A 13312-nucleotide genomic window follows, 5' to 3' on the forward strand; every position below is an offset into this window, starting at 1 on the left:
ATCAACGGTTGCTAAAAGTACTGATCGATTTTCTTGGCCCCATCTGGTTCACAATCTTAAGAAATGGGATGCTTATAAAATTGGTGTGTGACAAACTGTGAGAGGGGAAATATGCATTGAATGACAGAATATAGTTCAGAAGGATCCTTTAAGCTACCCTTCCATATGTAGGGGGGACAAATATAAGGTCAGGAACTTTAATCCAAATATGAAACTGTTGAGACCAGGCTTAACAGTGGTGTGTGTCAAAAGAGCTTAAAATCCTTTAGATCAAAGTTGAGAGTAAGTTCATTATCAGGCAGCAGAGCAATGGAGCCTCCAGAAAATCTATTTGACTACTACCATAAAAGTATTACATATCAAAGTGAGAATGGCGCTGGTCAGATATACTTGGAATATCAAACTTCTCTCTTCCACCCCAGTAATTTCATCACACCCACTGAAATGTGGTATCTTGTCAGAAATTCTAGAAACCAGATTCTTCACAAAGCAACGGAAAGCTCCAAAGGCGACAGAAATTCCAAAGTGAAGGAATGTAACTCGGCAGTTTCCTTGATGAGTGATGATGGTTTAGGTATCTGGAGTACTATCATCAAAGACCAGTTGTTGGTATGCAAGGGCAAGATCAAATTTTACGAAGCCCTCCCCACTCCCCCCAGTGAAGATCCGTAGGAAGTTGCTGACCCAACTGCAAGCAAGGGAAAGGGTAGCTATTATGTAAGCGCTTCATGGACACTGCACTTGAACTCTGTATGACTTCCTTTTCCATTACCGCTATCGGCACATATACAAAAAGCTCAAGAGCACATTATATGTTTAATCCTTTACAAAGTTTTCCTTTGTTGTTTTCCCCTCTCAGAGAAGTTTTCGTCAAAAGAAGATCCACAGACCATTGTTCCTCAAGAACGATGATAGTAGTGACTGTGGTCAAATAAGCGGGCACACTTACTTAACAATATATTTTTTAGTTTTTTTTAAACCGAAGTTTTATTTGTTATCGAGTAACGAACACAATTTTTAAAGGTTTTTTAACGTTTACTTATTTTTGAGAGTGAGCAAGACAGAGCATGAGTGAGGGAAGGGCAGAGAGAGAGGGAGACACAGAGCCTGATGCAGGTCTTGAACCCGCAAACCACGAAATCATGACCTGAGCAGAAGTCGGACACTTAACTGACTGAGCCACCCGGGTGCCTTAAGAACACAATGTTTAAAAATCAGATGCTCCCACAAACTTAAATAACAATAGTGGCACCTCGCTCCATTCTTCTCCTCTTGATATGAGACCCAACTTTTATTATTTTTAAGCCTCTCTGGAAGCTTTTAGGGAGCTCTTTTTGTTTCTGATATAGTGCATTTTCCCCCCAAGTAATACACATTCTGCTTTACAACTTTCAAAATTTTGATGTCATCACTTGTCTGCTCTTTACTCCTTTTCTATTTCCTGTTTCCTTTGTTCTTGTGGTTTCTTTCTGTAAAAATCCTTTTAACTGACATTTTAACAGCAGTTAATGAGGGAGCAGGTATAAGTGTATGTGTGTTTGATCTACTGGGTTTTCTAAACATTTTCTTCACCATAGGAACTCTCTGAACCTAAAAAAAAAAAAAAAAGCAAATGCTTTGTGAATATCTGAGAAGGGGATTTACTTTGTCATATTTTTATATTAGTTAGCTTTGTTACAGTAACAAATAGCCCCCCAAATTCAGCAGCCTACAACACAGCAAAAATACATTCTATACATGCATGGCACTAGAGGCTTATGTCATCACGGCTCTGATCCACCTGCCCACTCATTCCGGGACTTGGCTGAAAGAACAGACATGGCCTAGAACGTGCTATTCTTATCACAGATATGAGAGCAGGAAAGCTAGCAGAAACTTCCAAGGCATCTTGGAGCTTCTGCTGGAACGCTCACATTCCATTGGCTGGAGAATGTCACATGCCAAGCCCAAAGGCTATGTATGGGGCACGGGATGTCTGTCTCTCTCACAGAAAACACTGCATCACACAGTGATTGGCAGGGTGTATGATTCCCTTATAAGGAAGAGGAGAATAGGTAATTGAGAAAAGAATGCCATTGAAAATTGAGAGTAAGAGTATCGACCAACGTATCACAAACTTGTTTGGTCGTGGAATCCGCCCCCCTTTTTTGTTACGTCAGTTGTTAACATTTCATAGGATTCATATTTCAGGGAACATGATTTGGGAAAATGTTTTCTATGAGAATGAAGTATTATTGATAAGCAAATAGAGTGATGTCAAGGGAGACACTTCAGAGTTTGACAGCCAAGCTTCATTTTAAATAATAGTTCTATCATTTGCTTAATCATGTGGCTTTGGGAAAGTTAATCTCTCTGAGGTGCTTTCCTCATTTGATGGACGTAATAACACAAACTCTTCAGCTTTGATGAGAGGATTAGATATGGTATGTGTAAAGTGTCTAGTATGTTATAGTATGGCATTGATAAATATTTACTGAATAAACGAATGTATGAATGAATGAGTGACTGAATAAAAGACTTTAAGTGAAGTGGTGTAATGTCTCAGTTCAGTTGAATTCGGGTTGGGTCTCTCACTTTAAGCTTCTGATGTCTTGAAGAAATTTTTGGGTAACCTGTTGATGAATCATAGTAATTACACCATTTTAATGGTGTGAATGCTCTTTAACACGATCTCTTCCCAAGAAACGTCTGCATTGTTCTTCTTGCCAAATATATTTTAAGCTTGAGTCTGCACGCACAGAGTTCCCTACATGATCAGAAAGCCCCGGGAGACGGGAGTTCCCTGTGTTCCCATGGTACACAGTTGGCACATGTTCTCAGCTATATGCTATGGACGTTTGGAAGTTTTTTCTTACATTTTGAGCCATGTTGTGAAATACTTTTGCTAGTTTTGTTTCATCTTATTGGATAGTTGTAAATAATAAATTTCCTCTACTGAGAGATAGCTTTGGAAAAATTCACTATGAACTCAAAATATAAAGATATATCCCATAACATATCACCTAAAAAGTGCTTTTACCTCCATAAAAAAAATGAATGAGAAAGATAATTGTGTAAGTAATGAAATGAAATACAAGTCAGAATGAAATAAGAACTAGAACAAAGAGAAAAACAAATAAACAAGTCATCAAAATATCAGTCTGGAAACAAATCACTGGGCCACATAATGTAATTGGAATTGCCTTTACATAATTATCAATTCTTTTCATCAGATGTTCGACTCTGAATAATTATCAATTGCGTTGTTGAGAAATGTGCCTTTAATTATTCCAGAAGTCTTTCCAATGCCCAAGTTCTAGATGATGGACAAATGGTGAGACATTGTGTTGTGGGAAACATCTGCACTTTGCAAACTACCACCAGCACAGTGCATCTGGCTGAGAACCTTCGGTTGTGTTTTCTTCCAGACAGAATGAGAGCCATTGCTCTCCATGGCCTGCAGGAAGCTGACTGACTAACCCCATGTTCATCTAGATGCCCCATATAGTCATTTACTGTACATGATCTTTTGGGGTTCTCTGGAAGAAATCACGTTAATAGTAAATTATTAGTACTAGTAGGTATTTTTTTTAACTTATTTTGAGTTAAGGTTTCCTTGGGTGGGGCAGGGGAGGGGAAGGATAGTCAAAGAGACAATAAATGTTTATTTAAAAATTCCTTTGTTGTGGCATAATTATTCTGGCCGAACTCCACAGGAAATCTGGGAGGCATGCCACCCCAAAACTCAACACTAGTGCTAAATCACATGTTTGTTTGTAATGTGCATAATAGGTCCTTCCACCTTAAATTATTTGAAATAGAAAAAAATGTGAATAGGGGTTGCCTTTATGAAAGAATTTTGAAGTGCTCTTTATCACCTTATAGGAACAATTTTGCAGTGAAATAAAAATATCCAAAGGATCCTTTACCAAGGGAATCTGTTCTCCCATGGATTGCCTCTGGAAGTTCTTCTGTGATGGAAGAAAATGATGCAAAGTGATCCCCTAAATTAATAGGTGAGAGAACTGGCTTTCCAAAAAAGAATAAATGAGGAAGACTTCACAGACTTTAAGAACACAGGAAGGTATTTTTCAGAGCAAGCTATCTGATATTCTAAAATAGATGTTTCACTGTTAAATCAGGAAGAGATGGACCAATTTTCAAAGCTTTAAAGGTATAGCCAATTGAATTCATTAGAATATTCCTTGGTGCCCATTTGGAAGCTCTACCTTCCTGTCGTCGGCTGCCTGGCTTATCCTTCATAGCACCTTTCATTAAATGGAGAAAATACTCTAGGTTTTCATCAAAGCAAAGGGGCTGGAAGGACTAGGTAGGAAATAATTGTTTGTAGCTTAGCTTTCATCTGAGGACCTCAATGGCTTTTTGTACATGATCTTTTTTCGTCTTTTCCCAAGTTCCTGCCTGAGTTAAGATAATAGATACTTAATAGTTATAGAACTAGTGGTCTATTGACCCCAGGTCTATTGACCTGCTTGACCCCAAGATCTGATGACTAGGAAATAGTTAACATTCAGTGGAATAAATGAAGAATTATAATGTCATATGTAAGAGTAGAAGTGGCCTTTGTTTCATGATAAACCTGTTTCCATTACAATACTTGGTCTCTCTCTATTTTCATGAAAGTGAAATTTTTGTAAGGGCTAAAAATTGCAGGTACACATGATCGGCATCCATCTCAGAGGACTCTCAATGCCCATTTATGTTTAAGGTCTTTAAGAGAAATGATTATGTGCTTCTTTAAATGCCCGTCTAAATGTCTCAAAGAAAATTACATGAAAATTGCAAACTTTCAAATATCTCTCTTATAAAGGAACTCTGAACCAGAGGTGATTTCCCATCAGAATTTAGTCTTACGTATAACTTGTTTTTAATTTCTCAAGCTTCACATCTTTTCTTAGACCCGTGTCCAAAACTTTAACAAAGGAACACTCTTTGGAAGTATGCTTTGGACTTGTGCTTACTACAGAGTGCAGAACCAGGGGCATATTCTCAAAAGCCCAGAGATACATTTGAGAAACAATATGCAAATGGACAATGGTTGGTCCATATGTAAAAATAGAACTCTGACCCACAACCTGCAGCTACCCGCCTAGGAAACCAACCCCTTTATCTACAATAAATAGCCTAGGGGGCCACCCTGTCACAAATAAGACTTACAGGAAGCCAGATTGCCACCTCCAGTGACAATCCAGGAAGTTAAACAACTTCTGTAATATTCTACCCCAAATGACCAAGATCTAATTAATAATTGATCATTTCCTCATTTTTGTCCCCACTTCCAGCTTAGGACCAACCAGAGAAGGCCAAGTATGCAACCTAAGCAATCACGCAGGATGCTTCGCTTCCAGTTCGCCCGCCTCCAGCATCCCTTTGCCAACAGCCTCCCATCAGGGCTCACCTGAACCTTCCCTTTTTCCACCTGCCTTCAGGTGTCTGCCGAATGCAAGTTATGGAGGCTGACTCCTTTGCTGTAGCGAGCTCTGAATAAACAGCCTTCGCTTTTCTCCTTTAATTGGCCTTTGTTTACCTGCGCATGTTTAACTTCTAAGAGAAGTATGACATATGACGACTTGTTCGAGCTTCTCTGGGGCTAATGAATGTGGCGAGAATGAGAAAGTCAAGGCCATATTGAAGTGTTCTATTATGAAAATTATCAAAGATTTCGAGCTGATATTGCAGAAATAACACTAACAACGAAAGAACTGGCACTGTCTTTTCAAATGATTTGCTCTTCCCGAATACGCTTGACTGAATGGGGTCAGGATATCACGCATTGTCCAGAAGAGACCAAGTTGCTAGAGTTTGAAACAGAAAGACATACCATGACAGACTGGCAGCTGTGGCTTCCTGTTTCCTCTAGGAATGCACAATTAAAACAAAAAAATCTGTTGCCAAAACAGAACAGCTGGAATATGAACAAAAGAGATTTAAGTTTCGCGCTTGGGCCTATAATGTCACTAAATCAGGAACAAGGCAGCCTTGTCTATAGTACTTCTCTGTAATTTTATATTGAACCGCCCAAGCAAGGATGAAAGGGCTGAAGTTATAATAATAAAAAGATGAGATAAATAAAAACCAAATGGTGTTTAAAATAATGACTATAGTGGTCTAATAATATGAATCTATTTCTCTCACCAAGAAGCCTATTATTAGCTGTTGTATTTTAGGAGCAGAGGTTGCAATGCAACCAGAAAAAGGTAGAAAGGCTAAAGGCTATTGTTGCACAAAATCTCAGGGAAGAAAACATGAGAGTATTTCACTTTGGGTTGAAATGATCATATTCACTCCCAGTTATCAATTAGGATGAATGAATTGTTGAAATTAATTATTGCGTGTCAGTTCTTAGTATATATTTGCTAAATGACTGAATGACTATGCAATTAAGTCATGCCTAAAAGGATGAGAGGAGACTTTCCCAACCGCACTGGGTCAAGGAGTCATTGTCAGAGAAGTACCACCAGCCTACATTTATACCGCTACCTTTTAATCAAAGTGGGCCCAACCCATTATTTTGCAGGGGCGGGCATATGCTGCTTTGATTTCTGATCCCTACTCTGTAGGTGAAATTAACCCTGATTACAGCTCATGGCACCAGGTACCTGTGTGTGAGCTGAAGCACCTGTATGCGGGTTGCGTACCAAGCAAATGAAGCATCCCTGAGAAGTCCTCTGGATTCATCTGCTACTGCTGCCGTCATAAATCGCCACAGCTTTAGGCAACACCCACTTACTATCTCGCAGTTTCTGCAGAAGTCCCAGAACACTGGGGTTTAGCTGGCTTTCTGCATAGTCTCAGGGTGTTGAAATTAAGGTGTCTGCAGAGCATCATCTCAGGTCCCTGTTTCCTTAATGGCTGTGGACCTGAGTGTTCCCAGCACGTAGGGCTTCCTGAATTCTAAGGTTCACAGTCCCCTTCCTCCATTGTGAAAGCCAGAAAACACAGGTCAAATCTCCCTGCTTCCGTATCTTTTCTGCTTTTCTCTTCCTCCAGTGCATCTCTGACTGCCATTTCTGTCCCTCCTTCCACTTTTAAGGGCCTATGTGATAACACTGGGATCCCCTGATAACCTAAGATAATCTATTTTAAGGGCTATAATCTTTATCTCATCTGCAAAGTCCCTTTGCCATGTAGGGTAGTGTATCTGCAGGTTCCAGCAATTAGGGCATGCACATCTTTGGAGGGCCATTATTCTGCCTACCACAGGCTTCCTTGAAACCACCAAACAGGTATTCTGTACCTAATTGAGTGGCAACACCCCCTTGCCACTGAAATCTTTCTTTTCGATGAACCGAGATAAAACACGTTCTTGGAGATCTGATTGTTGTCCCTAAAAAGACAGAGCTATCAGATCATGATCTCACAGCTCATGAGTTCCAGCCCCACGTCGCGCTCTGTGCTGACAGCTCAGAGCCCTGAGCCTACTTCGGATTCTGTGTCTCCCTCTCTCTCTGCCCCTAACCCACTCGCATTCTATCTCTGTCTCTCTAAAAAATAAATAAACATTAAAATTTAAAAAAAAAAAATACAGAGCTATTTCTCCAGTTCACTGTGAAGCTCCCTGTGTTTGTTCTGGTCGGGGAAGACCACCCTGGATGCTTGCCTTCTATTTACATTCTTGTAAATGTGTGCAAAAAATCTTCGATAATCCCAGGCCTATGTCTATTTCTAGTAGGCCCAGTGGATTGACTGATATAATGTAGAAGGTCACATTTGAGCTGGGTCTTAAAAAGAAAATTAGGAAGTGTTGGGAGGAAATAACATTATCGAGGCCCTTTATAGGTTCAAAACCGTGCTGGTTGCTTCACACGAGTGACCCCATTTAGTCCTCACAACAACTACTGTGTGTCCATTTTACAAGTGAGAGAAATGAGACCGAGAGAGACCATGTGATGAATAATAAGTGGTGGCACCAAGACACAAAATTTGACTCGAAAGCCAGTGCTCTGCCCGTTTCAAGTTGGAGGAGGATGGGGGAAAGAGGAGAAATAATTATTCCAGGAAGATAGCACAGTTTCGTACAAAAGCATGTAATTGATCAGGTGTGTTTCACTTTTAGCTGAGGAAGGAACCAGAAACAATGGACCCCAGAGAGCTGGGGCTTGACCACCACCCAAGAAATGGTAATAGGAAAACCGGCAGTAGTTCTAAGTCTAGGTGCACTGCGTGTATGTGTCTAAGAATTTTATTATTATTATTATTATTATTATTATTATCATTATTATTAATTTATATCCAAGTTAGTCAACATACAGTGTAATAATGATTTCAGGAACAGAATTTAGTGCGTGTCTAAGAATTTTAAATAAATACAGGACTCAGAAAATCCAAGGTAAGATTTCTTGCAGAACTTGTAAAGCTCCCAGAACAGCAGCCAGAGCAGAAATCCCAAAGGCCCAGATCACTGCATGCTTTTCTCTGGTATTTCTACTTTCATTCTCCAGCACAATCTGGAATGTCTGGCGTTTGGGAGGGGATCTCATGCTCCTATTGTCCCCGTCTCCCTCTAGCCAACAAAAGTAAATCTAACATCTCAGAATTTGTTCCAAAAGTAGTCAAATAAAGAAGAGAATCCTTCCTGTTCCCTGCCGCAATTTGGCAAAAAAGCAATATATTAGTTAGGATTCTCCAGAAAAAAAGAAGAGAGAAAGAGATTTAGAGAATTGGCTCACATGATTGTGGAGGCCGGCAAGTTTAAAATCTGCACAGTGGGCCAACAGGCTAGAGACCCAGGGAAGAATAAATGTTGTGGTTAAAGTCTGAACTCTTGCTCAGGGTAGGAATGGGAGAAAAGAGTGAAAATTGCTCTTTGTTGTATTCAGGCCATGCAAGCTGATTGGTAAAGCTCATCCACATTATGGTGGGCAATCTATTTTACTCAGGTCTACCAATTTAAATGTAAATCTCATCCAAAAATACTCTCACAGAAACATACAGAGTACCATTTGACCAAATATCTGGGCACCATGGCCCAGTCAACTTACACATAAAATTCACCATCATAGGCAAGTTAGTACCCATTCATGTTCCATCAACTTCAAGGGCCCCACCATATTTGTGTTTTGAAATATTTAAAAAAAATTTTTTTAATGTTTTTATTTATTCTTGAGAGAGAGAGACAGAGTGCGAGCAGGGAGGGGTAGAGAGAGGGAGACACTGAATCTGAAGCAAGCTCCAGGATCTGAGCTGTCAGCACAGAGCCCCATGTGGGGCTCAAACCCACAAGCTGTGGGATCATGACCGGAGCCGAAGTCAGAAGCTTAACCGACTGAGACACCCAGGCACCCCTATTTTTTTTTATTTTTTTGATGGACGTTTGGTGAAGTGGGTGGAGCTCACAATATCCAACTAAACGTCTTGAAATGCCTAGTAGAGGAGAAATATTTGGCCTCCTTCCAATTGGAATGATTCAATATGTCAGAGAATTCTATAACCCTGGGGTAGAATTAGGAAAAGCTCTAGAGCCTGTATGATTCAATATTTATTTAGCTATAGCCAATAAGCTTGCTCCAGAGAATAGGGGATGAGCTATATGAGGCAAAGAGTAGAGGAAACTCATATGTTTTCTGAGGCCAGAGAGGAATATAGAGGAAAAAAATATTAAATCACTTGAACACATTTAGACATTTTCCTATACACATTTCTTGAGCACACACACAAAATCACCTGAAAAGTTTCAAGTATTTCCTTAGATAAATATACATATTTATTTATGTGTATACATATATGTATATATATACACATATACATCTTACCCGGAAACATTTCTATATTTAAATGAATATATATTAAATCTATACATTGAAATATCTTCTCATCGCATATTCCAAGTAAAACCAATATCCTACTTAATGCTAAAAATGCTAAAAGCATTCTCATTGAGGTCAGAAGCAAGATAAGGATGTCTACGCTCCATTGACACCATTACATAACTTTTTTTTAAAGTAGGAGTAACAGACAAGTCAAGAGAAAAAACTAAGAGATAAAATATTTTAAGGAGTGAGTACAAATTATCTTTTAGATGATATGATTGTAGGTCTGGAAAGAACTCAAACAAATCAACTAAAAAATTATTCATATACAATGAGATTTCTGTAAAGTGGCTGGGTTCAGTATGAGTGTATAAAAATTGATAGCCTTATTATATATAAGCAAATAGCAACTAGAAAAACTAAAATGGAAGAAAAGAGCCTATTTGCAAGAGCAACCACAAACACACAAACAAACTCCTAGGAATAAACCTAACAAGTGATGAGTTAGATCCACGAGAAAAATATTTTAATAGTTCAAAGAAGACTTGAATATAAGGTAAGTTATGCTCTGTTCTTAGATAAGAAGACATAAAAATATCAGTTCTTTCTAACTTAATCTGTAAGATATTTCATCCCACTATAAAATACAAATAGAAAAATTTTAAACTTAACTAATTCTAAAGTTCATGTGAAAAAGTAAACACCTAAACATATCTAGAACAATTCTAGAAAAGAAAAAATAAGGAAACTAGATGTTAAAGAATTTTAAAGAAAAAATAAAGAATGTGGTACATACAAAAGACTGTTTCAAGAAAAAAAAATGCAGACACGGAGAATACAAAGAACACGTACATAAATTTATAACATAAGAAGACATTGCACGGAGGTGAAAAAAGGATGAATTCTTCAATAAATGGAGTTTTGATGACTTGATAGCATTCTGTGAAAAAAGAAGTCAATTTTTTACTACAAAATTTCCAGGAAAATCTAACAGTAAATGGAAAAACAAATACGTTATAAAAATACTAGAAGAAAACATGGGTGAACTTTTTTTATACAAACTTAACAATATTATGTAATATCTCCTACCCCAAAAAGATTGACAACATTGACTATATTGAAAAAGAAAAGACAAAGATTGAAAAAAAAAAATCACCTTTTAATAGGTATGTCTAACAAAGTGCTCATTTCCTTAATATCCAAAGAGCTATAAATCAAGAAGGAAAAAGTCAATAATTACATAGAAACTTGTGTGAAAATATTGAGCAGTCCTCAGCAAACTAACAAAACTACAATTCAAAACGCTAAGGAAAGAACATTAACAAAAGTCAAAGTTTGATGAGACGCTGAGTGTGGAGGGAATGAAAACTGGAAGGAGCACGTCTCTGCTCTACGTGTGTGTTGTTGCTGTGGAGGTCATTTGAATGCAAAACGCATATTTCTTTGACTCAGCAGTTTCGTTTCTGGAAGTTATCCTACACATAGTGTCTCACATGTGCACAAAGACATTGTCGAAGGATATTTATTACAGCACTGCCTGCAAGAGCAATTTGTTTAAAAACAATATAAATGTACATCAATAAATATCTGTAAGTCAACTACAGTCCACCCACACAATAAAATACTAGCAGATATATATTTAAAGTTTATTTATTTACTTAGAGAGAGAGAGAGAGAGAGAGTGCTGAGGCAGGACAGAGAGAGAGAGAGAGAGCGAGAGAGAGAGAGGGAGAATCCCAGGCAGGCTCCACACTCCAGCATGGAGCCCGATGTGGGGCTCAAGAACTCACAAACTGTGAGGTTATGACCTGAGCTGAAATCTAGAGTCAGATATTTAACTGACTGAGCCACCCAAGCGTCCCACTAGTAGGTATTTTTTAAAGTCATTTCTATATGTCCTAACACGGGATCATTTCTAAAATATAATAAGTGCAAAAACCAAGACTTGGAAACATATGTACAATAAGCATGCGCATGTAAACGAAAGTCTGTGTGATTGTCTGGTACAGGTGCAGTGTGTATATAGAGAGCGCATCCTGGAAAGGGCGATGCACAAAAAACTGGGTGTAGCAATGAGAAACCAAGGACTGTGGAATAAGATGGGAGGAAGTGACTTTTTACTACAGTATATTATTTTGTACCTTTTAAAGTTATGCTCCATGTGTAGACATTACTTCTTCTAATGAATAAATCAATTTGAAGTTATTGGAAATTTTATGGATGGCTAATTCACAAAATCAAACTAAAATAAATGCTATTATGGCAATAGGACCTACTGATTGTAATATTACATATTCTGTTCATAGCGTCTTTGGAGAGCTAAATCCTGGATATAAAGTCTTCATATGTCTATATGTGTATGTATATTTGATATAAGAAAACTTGAGGGAAAGGGGTCAAGCAAGACATAGAAACTTTTGGACTAAGAAGTGTGGGAATGATTTATGATTTGTTTATTCAAAAATGAATAGAACAAAATTATATGTCAAGCAGCGGAAATGACAATATAAAGGAGAAAGGAAAACCCTTATTTCTTGCACGCGAGTCACTTAAAACTTACTGGACTAATAAGTCCAATATAACAAGAAAGACAAAAAAATTAATAGTAGCACAGATTACAATAATTTGTAGTGGCTCAACCAACACCAAAAGATTAAAGAATAAGAGAAGTTTCACGGAAGTTAAAATCTTGACCTTGGTTTTCAAGACCTCACTAATTCCCTTGTAAAGAACAAACTCTTCCAGCTCCAAGAGCAGTTCTCAGCTACTACCAAAAGTTCCTGTGACCCCCAAGTGCCCACATAGTTTCAGTAAGCTGGGAATATTCTGTTCTGACCTTGCACATAACATGCATGTGCAGCTGTCAAACAGCCAGCAGCTCAGCCACAGAGGCCAGTCTGCAGGAGGGAGAATGAGTTCCATAAATAGCGCCTAAATGCTTCATGAAACACTTTGTAATCGTTACCAAGAACATCTCTTTGGGACTCCAAAGGCTTAGAATAACAATTGACTAAAGATATTCTGATCGGTAATGCATGTGTGGAGAAAGTTCCAGACCATTAGAGCTTATCTTTACGTATAATCCATTCTTTTCGGGGGGATTTGTAACTTAGTAGAGCAAAAAGAATCTCTAAAATACTATTTCCAAAAGTCTTTGGCCACCCCCTACGTTGATTTACACATTCCACTGACTTGCACATATTCTGTTTAGACCTGACAGTTATTAAAACCTTGGACTTTGGTTTAAAATTTGGCTTGTAAGGAAGTGCCATCAACAGTTCATTTAGAATTTGAGGTTCTTTTCCAAAGATTTGAAAAGATTCAAATATAATCACCTCAGATGTGTAGATCAGGGGTCAGCCTGTGAACCAAATCCGGTCCACTGGCTGATTTTGTAAATAAAATTTTTGAAGCATAGCCATACCTTTTGTTTACATATTGCCTATGGTGGTTTTCACAGTGTAAAAGCCAAGTGGAGAGGTTGCCATGGAGACCATAGGACCCATAGCCTAAAATATTTACTGTCTGGTCCTTTAAAAACAAAGTTTGCTGGGGCGCCTGGG

The 13312-nt window shown here is 38.3% G+C and overlaps 1 long non-coding RNA gene across 2 annotated transcripts in view; it reads right to left on the minus strand.

Annotated features, from left to right (window-relative positions):
- Positions 1–1099: 1099 nt before the first annotated feature.
- LOC111559741 overlaps positions 1100–13312 on the minus strand; it is a 33223-nt gene continuing 21010 nt past the window's right edge. For both annotated transcript variants that reach the window (XR_006594181.1, XR_002740879.2), the window contains exon 5: positions 1100–1590. This is a non-coding gene — a long non-coding RNA (uncharacterized LOC111559741). The remainder of the gene's footprint in view (positions 1591–13312) is intronic.

Source organism: Felis catus, chromosome A1 (genome assembly GCF_018350175.1).
Source record: "Felis catus isolate Fca126 chromosome A1, F.catus_Fca126_mat1.0, whole genome shotgun sequence".
Lineage (NCBI taxonomy): Eukaryota > Metazoa > Chordata > Mammalia > Carnivora > Felidae > Felis > Felis catus.